This window comes from Arachis stenosperma, chromosome 2, assembly GCF_014773155.1.
Source record: "Arachis stenosperma cultivar V10309 chromosome 2, arast.V10309.gnm1.PFL2, whole genome shotgun sequence".
Lineage (NCBI taxonomy): Eukaryota > Viridiplantae > Streptophyta > Magnoliopsida > Fabales > Fabaceae > Arachis > Arachis stenosperma.
Genome location: NC_080378.1, coordinates 111,656,663 through 111,666,642, shown reverse-complemented (window position 1 = coordinate 111,666,642; position 9,980 = coordinate 111,656,663). Strand labels below are relative to the sequence as shown.

The 9,980-nt window shown below is 40.6% G+C and overlaps 2 non-coding genes across 2 annotated transcripts; one reads left to right on the top strand and one right to left on the bottom strand.

The window, feature by feature from the left end:
• Nucleotides 1–2,203: 2,203 nt before the first annotated feature.
• On the bottom strand, nucleotides 2,204–2,312 carry LOC130964704 (small nucleolar RNA R71). Its single transcript, XR_009080782.1, has one exon. It is a non-coding gene; the product is annotated as a small nucleolar RNA R71 (small nucleolar RNA).
• A 7,027-nt stretch (nucleotides 2,313–9,339) lies between these two features.
• Nucleotides 9,340–9,447, top strand: LOC130965053 (small nucleolar RNA R71). The gene has a single exon (XR_009081110.1). It is a non-coding gene; the product is annotated as a small nucleolar RNA R71 (small nucleolar RNA).
• Nucleotides 9,448–9,980: the final 533 nt, after the last annotated feature.

The following is a 9,980-nucleotide window of genomic DNA, read 5'->3' as shown; positions in this document are numbered from 1 at the left end:
CTTGGACGACCCAGTGCACTTGCTGGTTAGTTGTGCGAAGTTGTGTTTATGCCATGGTCTTGAGCACCAAGTCCTTGGAGCCATTACTAGGGATTGTTTGTGTTTTATTGATCACAATTTCGTGCACCAAGTTTTTGGCGCCGTTGCCGGGGATTGTTCTTGTGTATGGACAACTGACGGTTCATCTTGTTGCTTAGATTAGGCATTTATTTTTTTTTCGAAATTCTTGAAGATGAATTCTAGAGTTTCATGCTGATTTGTTGAAATCTGGCTGGCTGAGAAGCCATGTCTAATTCCTGGACCGGAGTCTTAGACTAGCATTGCACTGATTCCTGGAATTCTCATTAAAAATTTTGATATCTTTTTCCACTTAATTTTTGAAAATCACAAAAAAAAAATCACAAAAATCATAAAAAAACCAAAAAAAAAAATTTTTCAAGAAACAAGAAACATCAAATATTTTCTAATTCTTCTTTTTTCTTGCTTGAGTCTAGTGTTTCATCTTAAGTTTGGTGTCAATTGCATACATTCATTCATGTGTCTCAAGGATCTTCAAGTAATTCTTGATGATTTCTTACTCTGATCTTTGAATTCTCTTGACTTGAGTGTTTATGTGTCTCATATAGTGTCAGTAGTATACAAACTGCTAAGTTTGGTATCTTGCATGCATTGTTGTTTGATTCTTGTTGCATCTTGATTATTAAAAATCCAAAAATATTTTTAATTTGTGTCTTTTCAAGTCAATAATACAAAGAATTGAAGATTCAGAACATACTGCAGAAGAATTATACAGAAAAAGCTGAGCATTCGAAAATGCCCAGTGAAGAAGGCAGACTGGCGTTTAAACGCCAGCCAGGGTACCTGGTTGGGCGTTTAACGCCCAAAAAGGGTGCATTTTGGGCGTTAAACGCCAGAATGGATACCATTCTGGGCGTTTAACGCCAGGATGGTGCTAGGGGGAAGATTTTGTTTTCAAATCAATTTTTTTTCAAGTTTTCAAAGTTTTTCAAAATCAAATCTTTTTCAAATCATATCTTTTCAATCAAATGTTTTCAAAATCAATTTCTTTCCTTTTTCAAAGATACTTACTAACAATTAATGATTTGATTGAACATCTCTAGTATATTGCCTTTTCTGTTGAGAAAGGCTTAAATGTTTGAATCATATCTTTTCTTGTTAGGCAAGACATTAACTTTCAAAATCAAATCTTTTAAAATTGTTTTCAAATCAAATCTCTTTTTTTAAAAAAAAAAAAATTTCAAATCATATCTTTTCAATCACATTTTTTTAAAAACCAATCATATCTCCTTAACTACATCTTTTTCAAAATAGTTTTCAATCAAATCTTTTTGATTTCTAATTTAAAAATCTTTTTCAAAAATCACTTGATTTCTTCTCCACTTTTATTTTCGAAAATCAATTAGTGTTTTTCAAAAATGTTTTCAAAATGTTTTAATTAATTTTCGAACAATTACTTCCCTCCTTCTCACATCCTTCTATTTATGGAGTACCACTCCTTCTCAATGCACAATTCGAACCTTATCTAAGTAAAGTTCGAATTCTTCTTCTCCTTCTTCTTTCTATTTCTCTTTTCCTCTGACACCTCAAGGAATCTCTATACTGTGACATAGAGGACTCCACATTTTCTTGTTCTCTTCTCTTTCATATGAGCAGGAGCAGAGACAAAGGCATTCTGGTTGAAGCTGACCCTGAACCCGAAAGGACCTTGAAGAGAAAGCTAAGAGAAGCCAAAGCACAACTCTCTTTAGAGGACCTGACCGAATTCTTCAAAGAAGACATGGCAGCCGAAAACAACAATAATGCAAACAATGCAAGGAAGGTGCTGGGTGACTTTACTGCACCTACTCCCGACTTCTATGGGAGAAGCATCTCTATCCCTGCCATTGGAGAAAACAACTTTGAGCTTAAACCTCAATTAGTTTCTCTAATGCAACAGAATTGCAAGTTCCATGGACTTCCAATGGAAGATCCTCATCAGTTCTTAGCTGAATTCTTGCAAATCTGTGACACAGTCAAGACTAATGGGGTAGACCCTGAGGTCTATAGACTGATGCTATTCCCTTTTGCTGAAAGAGACAGAGCTAGAATATGGTTGGACTATCAACCTAAAGAAAGCCTGGACTCTTGGGAAAAGCTAGTCAATGCCTTCTTGGCAAAGTTCTTTCCACCACAAAGATGGAGTAAGCTTAGAAGTGGAAGTCCAAACCTTCAGACAGAAGGATGGAGAATCCCTCTATGAAGCTTGGGAAAGATACAAACAATTGATCAGAAAATGTCCTTCTGACATGCTTTCTGAATGAAGCATCATAGGTATTTTCTATGATGGTCTCTCTGAACTATCTAAGATGTCCTTGGATAGCTCTGCTGGAGGATCTCTTCATCTGAAGAAGACGCCTACAGAGGCTCAAGAGCTCATTGAAATGGTTGCAAATAACCAATTCATGTACACTTCTGAAAGGAATCCTGTGAACAATGGGACAAGTCAGAAGAAAGGAGTTCTTGAGATTGATGCTCTGAATGCCATATTGGCTCAGAACAAGATATTGACTCAACAAGTCAATTTGATTTCTCAAAGTCTGTCTGGAATGCAGAATGCACCAAGCAGTACCAAGGAGGCTTCATCTGAGGAAGAAGCTTATGATCCTGAGAACCCTTCAATGGAAGAGGTGAATTACCTAGGAGAACCCTATGGTAACACCTATAATTCTTCATGGAGAAATCACCCAAATCTCTCATGGAAGAATCAAGAGAGACCTCAACAAGGTTTCAATAATAATGGTGGAAGAAACAGGTTTAACAATGGCAAACCTTTTCCATCATCTTCTCAGCAACAGACAGAGAACCCCTCTGACTTAGCAACCATGGTCTCTGATCTAATTAAAACCACTCAAAGTTTCATGAATGAAACAAGGTCCTCCATTAGAAATTTGGAAGGACAAGTGGGACAGCTGAGCAAGAAAGTTACTGAACTCCCTCCAAGTACTCTCCCAAGCAACACAGAAGAAAATCCAAAAGGAAAGTTGGTGCGCGAAATTGTGAACAATACTTTTTCACAACTCAAATAATCCCCGGTAATGGCTCCAAGAACTTGGTGGCTCAATACCATGGCATTACACAACTTCGCACAACTAACCAGCAAGTGCACTGGGTCGTCCAAGTAATAAACCTTACGTGAGTAAGGGTCGATCCCACGGAGATTGTTAGTATTGAAGCAAGCTATGGTCATCTTGTAAATCTTAGTCAGGCAAACTCAGATGTATATGGTGATGAACGAAAATAACATAAAGGATAAGGATAGAGATACTTATGTAATTCATTGGTAGGAACTTCAGATAAGCGCATGAAGATGCCTTCCCTTCCGTCTCTCTGCTTTCCTACTGCCTTCATCCAGCCCTTCTTACTCCTTTCCATGGCAAACTCGTGTAGGGTCTCACTGTTGTCAGCAGCTACCTCCCAACCTCGCAGTGAAAGCTAATGCATACACTCTGTCACAGTGCTGCCAATCACCGGTGTGGTTCCCTCCCCTACCGGAATAGAATAACTCTTTTGCGTCTGTCACTAACGCCCAGTAGGTTACAGGTTTGAAGCACGTCACAGTTATTCAATCATTGAATCCTACTCAGAATACCACAGACAAGGTTAGACCTTCTGGATCCTCTTGAATGCTGCCATCAGTTCTTGCCTATACCACGAAGACTCTGATCTCACGGAATGGCTGGCTCGTTTGTCAGGCGAGCACTCGGTTGTCAGGCGATCAACCATGCATCGTGCAATCAGAAATCCAAGAGATATTCACTAAGCCTCAGATGCTTGTAGAACAAGAATGGTTGTCAGTCACCTTATTCATAGGTGAGAATGATGATGAGTGTCAATCATCACCTTCATCAAGTTGAAGAACAAGTGATATCTTGGACAAAGAACAAGCGGAATTGAATGGAAGAACAATAGTAATTGCATTAATACTCGAGGTACAGCAGAGCTCCACACCTTAATCTATGGTGTGTAGAAACTCCACCGTTGAAAATACATAAGAACAAGGTCTAGGCATGGCCATGAGGCCAGCCTCCCAATGATCAAAGGATCTAAAAATAATCCAAAGATTTCTAATACAATAGCAAAAGGTCTTACTTATAAGAAATTAGTAGCCTAAGGTGTACAGAAATGAGTAAATGACATAAAAATCCTCTTCCGAGCCCACTTGGTGTGTGCTTGGGCTGAGCAATGAAGCAAATTTCGTGTAGAGACTCTTCTTGGAGTTAAACGCCAGCCCTGGTGCCAGTTTGGGCGTTTAACTCCCATTTGGGTGCCAGTTCCAGCGTTTAACGCTGGGATTTCTTGAGGTGACTTTGAACGCGGGTTTGGGCCATCAAATCTTGGGCAAAGTATGGACTATCATATATTGCTGGAAAGCCCAGGATGTCTACTTTCTAACGCCGTTGAGAGCGCGCCAATTGGGTATCTGTAGCTCCAGAAAATCCGCTTCGAGTGCAGGGAGGTCAGAATCCAACAGCATCTGCAGTCCTTTTTGGTCTCTGGATCAGATTTTTGCTCAGGTCCCTCAATTTCAGCCAGAAAATACCTGAAATCACAGAAAAACACACAAACTCATAGTAAAGTCCAGAAAAGTGAATTTTAACTAAAAACTAATAAAAATATACTAAAAACTAACTAGATCATATCAAAAACATACTAAAAACAATGCCAAAAAGTATACAAATTATCCGCTCATCACAACACCAAACTTAAATTGTTGCTTGTCCCCAAGCAACTGAAAATCAAATAAGTTAAAAAGAAGAGAATATGCAATGAATTCCAAAAACATCTGTGAAGATCAGTATTAATCAGATGAGCGGGGCTTTTAACTTTTTGCCTCTGAACAGTTTTGGCATCTCAATCTATCCTTTGAAATCCAGAATGGTTGGCTTCTTTAGGAACTCAGAGTCCAGATAGTGTTAATGATTCTCCTAGTAAGGTATGATGATTCTTGAACATAGCTATTTATTGAGTCTTGGCTGTGGCCCAAAGCACTCTGTCTTTCCAGTATTACCACCGGATACATACATGCCACAGACACATAATTGGGTGAACCTTTTCAGATTGTGACTCAGCTTTGCTAAAGTCCCCAATTAGAGGTGTCCAGGGTTCTTAAGCACACTCTTATTGCCTTGGATCACAACTCTTTTTTTTTTTTCGTTTTCTTTTTCTCCTTTTTTTTTTTTTTTTTTTTTTTTGAATAGCAATGCTTTTTCTTGCTTCAAGAATCATTTTATTGATTTTTCAGATCCTCAATAACATGTCTCCTTTTTCATCATTCTTTCAAGAGCCAACATTCATGAACCACAAATTCAAGACACATATGCACTGTTTAAGCATACATTCAGAGAACAAAAATATTGCCACCACATCAACATAATTAAACTATTATAAAATTCAAAATTCATGCAATTCTTCCTTTTTCAATTAAGCACATTTTTATTCAAGAAAGGTGATGGATTCATAGGACATTCATAACTTTAAGGCATGGACACTAAGACACTAATGATCATAAGACACAAGCATGGATAACATAAGCATAAAATTCGAAAAACAGAAGAACAAATAACAAGGAAATCAAAGAACGGGTCCACCTCAGTGATGGCGGCTCTTTCTTGCTCTTGAAGATCCTATGGAGTGCTTGAGCTCCTCAATGTCTCTTCCTTGCCTTTGTTGCTCCTCCCTCATGATTCTTTGATCTTCTCTAATTTCATGAAGGATAATGGAGTGTTCTTGATGCTCCACCCTTAGTTGTCCCATGTTGGAACTCAATTCTCCTAGGGAGGTGTTTAGTTGCTCCCAATAGTTTTGTGGAGGAAAATTCATCCCTTGAGGAATCTCAGGGATCTCATGACGAGTGAGATCTCTTGTGTGCTCCATCCTTTTCTTGGTAATGGGCTTATCCTCATAAATGGAAATGTCTCCCTCTATGTCAACTCCTACTGAATAACAGAGGTGACAAATGAGGTGAGGAAAGGCTAACCTTGCCAAGGTAGAGGTCTTGTCCGCCACCCTATAGAGTTCTTGGGCTATAACCTCATGAACCTCTATTTCTTCTCCAATCATGATGCTATGGATCATGATAGCCCGGTCTATGGTAACTTCGGACCGGTTGCTAGTGGGAATGATTGAGCGTTGTATGAACTCTAATCATCCTCTAGCCACGGGTTTGAGGTCATGCCTTCTCAATTGGACCGGCTTTCCTCTTGAATCTTGCTTCCATTGTGCGCCCTCTTCACATATGCCTGTGAGGACTTGGTCCAACCTTTGATCAAAGTTGACCCTTCTAGTGTAAGGATGCTCATCTCCTTGCATCATAGGCAAGTTGAACGCCACCCTCACACTTTCCGGACTAAAATCCAAGTATTTCCCCCGAACCATAGTGAGATAATTCTTTGGATTCGGGTTCACACTTTGGTCATGGTTCTTGGTGATCCATGCATTGGCATAGAACTCTTGAACCATCAAGATTCCAACTTGTTGAATGGGGTTGGTAAGAACTTCCCAACCTCTTCTTTGAATCTCATGGCGGATCTCCGGATATTCACCCTTTTTGAGTGAAAAGGGGACCTCGGGGATCACCTTCTTCAAGGCCACAACTTCATAGAAGTGGTCTTGATGCACCCTTGAGAGGAATCTATCCATCTCCCATGACTCGGAGGTGGAAGCTTTTGCCTTCCCTTTCCTCTTTCTAGAGGTTTCTCCGGCCTTGGATGCCATAAATGGTTATGGAAAAACGAAAAAGCAACGCTTTTACCACACCAAACTTAAAATGTTTGCTCGTCCTCGAGCAAAAGAAGAAAGAAGAGAGTAGAAGAAGAAGAAATGAGGAAGAGGGGGATGGTGGTGTATTCGGCCAAAGAGGGGGAGAAGTGGTGTTTAGGTTGTGTGAAAATGAAGGGTTGAAGAAGGGTATATATAGGAGAGAGGGGGGTGAATGGTTCGGCCATTATGGGTGGGTTTGGGAGGGAAAGTGGTTTGAATTTGAAGGGTGAGGTTGGTGGGGATTTATGAAGGATGGATGTGAATGGTGAAGATAAAGATGGGATTTGATAGGTGAGGGGTTTTTGGGGAAGAGGTGTTGAGGTGATTGGTGAATGGGGGAAGAAGAGAGAGAATGATGATAGGGTCCTGTGGGGTCCACAGATCCTGTAGTGTCAAGGAAAAAGCATCCTTGCACCAAATGGCATCAAAATCCACGTTTTGACCCATTTCTGGCGTTAAACGCCGGGCTGGTGCCCATTCCTGGCGTTTAACGCCAGGTTTTTACCCTTTACTGGCGTTTAACGCCAGTCTGGTGCCCCTTTCTGGCGTTAAACGCCCAGAAGGGTGCCAGACTGGGCGTTAAACGCCCAACTGCTAGGCTGACTGGCGTTTAAACGCCAGCAGCATCTTCCTCCAGGGTGTGCTGTTTTTCTTCCTGTTTTTCATTTTGTTTTTGCTTTTTTCATTGTTTTTGTGACTTCTTATGATCATCAACCTACAAAAAAAAAAAAAGATAAAATAACAAAAGAAAATAATTAATTATAAAACATTGGGTTGCCTCCCAACAAGCGCTTCTTTACTGTCATTAGCTTGACAGAGGACCCTCATGGAGCCTCAGAGATGCTCAGAACCGTGTTGGAACTTCCCAACACCAAACTTAGAGTTTGAATGTGGGGGTTCAACACCAAACTTAGAGTTTGGTTGTGGCCTCCCAACACCAAACTTAGAGTTTGACTGTGGGGGCTCTGTTTGGCTCTGTTTTGAGAGAAGCTCTTCATGCTTCTTCTTCATGATGACAGAGGGATATCCTTGGGCCTTAAACACCAAGGATTCTTCATTCACTTGAATGATCAACTCTCCTCTATCAACATCAATCACAGCCTTTGCTATGGCTAGGAAGGGTCTGCCAAGGATGATGGATTCATCCATGCACTTCCCAGTCTCTAGGACTATGAAATCAGTAGGAATGTAATGGTCTTCAACCTTAACCAGAACATCCTCTACAAGTCCATAGGCTTGTTTTCTTGAGTTGTCTGCCATCTCTAGTGAGATTTTTGCAGCTTGCACCTCAAAGATCCCTAATTTCTCCATTACAGAGAGGGGTATGAGGTTTACACTTGACCCTAAGTCACACAAGGCCTTCTTGAAGGTCATGGTGCCTATGGTACAAGGTATAGAAAACTTCCCAGGATCCTGCCTCTTTTGAGGCAATTGCTGCCTAGACAAGTTATCCAGTTCTTTGGTGAGCAAAGGAGGTTCATCCTCCCAAGTCTCATTTCCAAATAACTTGTCATTCAGCTTAATGATTGCTCCAAGGTATTTAGCAACTTGCTCCTCAGTGACATACTCATCCTCTTCAGAGGAAGAATACTCATCAGAGCTCAAGAATGGCAGCAGTAAGTCTAAAGGAATCTCTATGGTCTCAGTTTGAGCCTCAGATTCCCAAGGTTCCTGATTGGGGAACTCATTGGAGGCCAGTGGACGTCCAGTGAGGCCTTCCTCAGTGGCGTTCACTGCCTCTTCTTCCTCCCAGAATTCGGCCATATTTATGGCTTTGCACTCTCCTTTTGGATTTTCTTCAGTGTTACTTGGGAGAGTGCTTGGGGGAAGTTCAGTAATTTTCTTGCTCAGCTGACCCACTTGTCCTTCCAAATTCCTAATGGAGGATCTAGTTTCAGTCATGAAACTTTGAGTGGTTTTGATTAGATCAGAGACCATGGTTGCTAAGTCAGAGGTATTCTGCTTAGAGCTCTCTGTCTGTTGCTGAGAAGATGATGGAAAAGGTTTACCATTGTTAAACCTGTTTCTTCCACCATTATTATTGAAACCTTGTTGAGGTCTCTCTTGATTCTTCCATGAGAGATTTGGGTGATTTCTCCATGAAGAATTATAGGTGTTACCATAGGGTTCTCCCAGGTAATTTACCTCTTCCATTGAAGGGTTCTCAGGATCATAAGCTTCTTCCTCAGATGAAGCATCCTTAGTACTGTTTGGTGCATTTTGCATTCCAGACAGACTTTGAGAAATCAGATTGACTTGTTGAGTCAATATTTTATTCTGAGCCAAAATGGCATTCAGAGTGTCAATCTCAAGAACTCCTTTCTTCTGACTAGTCCCGTTGTTCACAGGATTTCTTTCAGAAGTATACATGAATTGGTTATTTGCAACCATTTCAATCAGTTCTTGAGCTTCAGTAGGCGTCTTCTTCAGATGAAGAGATCCTCCAGCAGAGCTATCCAAAGACATCTTGGATAGTTCAGAGAGACCATCATAGAAAATACCTATGATGCTCCATTTAGAAAGCATGTCAGAAGGACATTTTCTGATTAATTGTTTGTATCTTTCCCAAGCTTCATAGAGGGATTCTCCATCCTTTTGTCTGAAGGTTTGGACTTCCACTCTAAGCTTACTCCATCTTTGTGGTGGAAAGAACTTTGCCAAGAAGGCATTGACTAGCTTTTCCCAAGAGTCCAGGCTTTCTTTAGGTTGAGAGTCCAACCATATTCTAGCTCTGTCTCTCACAGCAAAAGGGAATAGCATCAGTCTATAGACCTCAGGGTTAACCCCATTAGTCTTGACTGTATCACAGATTTGCAAGAACTCAGCTAAAAACTGATGAGGATCTTCCATTGGAAGTCCATGAAACTTGTAATTCTGTTGCATTAGAGAAACTAATTGAGGCTTAAGCTCAAAGTTGTTTGCTCCAATGGCAGGGATAGAGATGCTTCTCCCATAGAAATCAGGAGTAGGTGCAGTAAAGTCACCAAGCACCTTCCTTGCATTGTTGGCATTGTTGTTGTTTTCGGCTGCCATTTGTTCTTCTTCCTTGAAGAATTCGGTCAGTTGCTCTAAAGAGAGTTGTGTTTTGGCTTCTCTTAGCTTTCTCTTCAAGGTCCTTTCAGGTTCAGGATCAGCCTCAACAAGAGTGCCTTTGTCTTTGC